This window comes from Belonocnema kinseyi, chromosome 3, assembly GCF_010883055.1.
Source record: "Belonocnema kinseyi isolate 2016_QV_RU_SX_M_011 chromosome 3, B_treatae_v1, whole genome shotgun sequence".
Taxonomy (NCBI): Eukaryota; Metazoa; Arthropoda; class Insecta; order Hymenoptera; family Cynipidae; genus Belonocnema; species Belonocnema kinseyi.
The window spans coordinates 46807422-46809203 of NC_046659.1; positions in this window are offsets into that span (position 1 = coordinate 46807422).

The window sequence follows — 1782 nt, forward strand, 5'->3', positions numbered from 1 at the left end:
TTTTATTTACAAAAAAAGTTCTGAGATTCAAAAAAACATTCAGTGAACTGAAAAACTGTGGTCGGTAATATAGGTATTTAGCTGTGTCACATGCCCTTAATACCGTCTACCCTGGCAGCCCTACCGTTTTTCAAGTTCTTAATTATATCCCTAACCTCAATGACACAGACTTTTTCAATTGAGTTTTCCATCGCATCGTGTACAACATCGCAGTTGTGGTGTCCTATAGCTTCATCTCCGAATCGTCTCCTAAAATAGTCTCTGAAAGCCTCTAGTATTCCGTCTGCATCATATACAATTTCCCCCCTACTATTTCTCATGTTGACAATTTCTGTACTTTTGTTTCCTTTCATTTTTTTATAAAGTAGTTTTCTCCTTCCTTCAAAGTCGCTTTGTATTTTTATCTTTTCTTCTGCTCTGATTGTATCTTTACTTTCTTTATACTAATATTGTGTAACATTAATTAAATATGTATGACATAGAAAAGATAGGCTTTTGGTTTATTCTTTTTCATAAAAAGATAAATAGGCGCGCGCCCTGGCGCGCCCAAGCAGAGCTGCCAGATCGTGGATGAAATTTACCCCCACCATACCTACCGTTTAAATTTACATACTTGTTCGAAAATTCAACTCTAGTTGAAAATTTAAATAGTTTGTTGAAATTCTTTTTTTTAGATGTTCACCACTACGTTTTCATTTGGGAATTCCTTTTTTTAATGCAACTCTTTTTTGCTAAAGATTAATCTTTTTTGATTGAAAATTTCGCCATTCAGTTAAAAATTTTTATTTGTAGGTTGGAAATTTAAGTATTTGGTTGAAAGTTAAACTATTCGGTTGTAAATGCAAACCTTTCATTAAAAAGCCAACTTTTTAACAAAACCGTTTACACTGAAAATGAAAAAGTTTAATTTTCAGTTTAAAAAAATTAACGAATTTTCAACCAAATAGTTCCATTTTCAACCAACCACCTAACATTTTAACAAAATAGTTAATTTTCAACCAAAGAAAGAAAGAATTTTGAACAAAAGAATTAAATTGTCAACTATAAAATGATGAATCTTTAGCACAAAAAATATCCATTTTCACTCAATTAGTTTAACATTTAACCAAGTAGTCGAATGCAAATTAATATTTTGAACATAGAATTTATTTTACAACGAAAAAAAAGTTCTCTTAAAATTTAATCTAAAAACAACATAATTCCTTTCCTGATCGATTCAGCGACTCGAAGAGCAGAACCTACCTAATGTTAAATGCATTCGATCTCCTTTGAAATAATGTTCATAACACTGTTTTTTTGTATTTGAAAATTAATTTTTTTAACAGAAAATTCATCTATGACATTTTTAGTAGAAAATTTAATTTTCAAATTAAAGTGTGATCTTTTTTGTCAAAAATCTAACTAATTGTTTAAAAATTTATGGATTTTGTTAGAAATTCGTCTTTTTTAGTAGAAAATTAATCTTCTTCTTTAAAAATTCATGTTAATGATTGAGGATTCAACAATTTTTCGGATAATTTTTATTTTTTCAAAATTAATTTATTGAAGTGAAAATTTAACTTTCCATTTTTAGTTAAAAATTTATTGATATTTTTAATTACAATCTGTTTTGGTAGAGAACTAAGATATTTTCTTTTAATTAAACTTATTTAAATTGAAAATAATTTTTTCAACTGAAAACTGAATCATCCCATTATTTCGTTGAATTATTAGTTCATAATTGAAGCTTCATCTGTTTCTGTTCAAAAGGATCCTTTTTGATTGAAAATTCAACTATTTTCT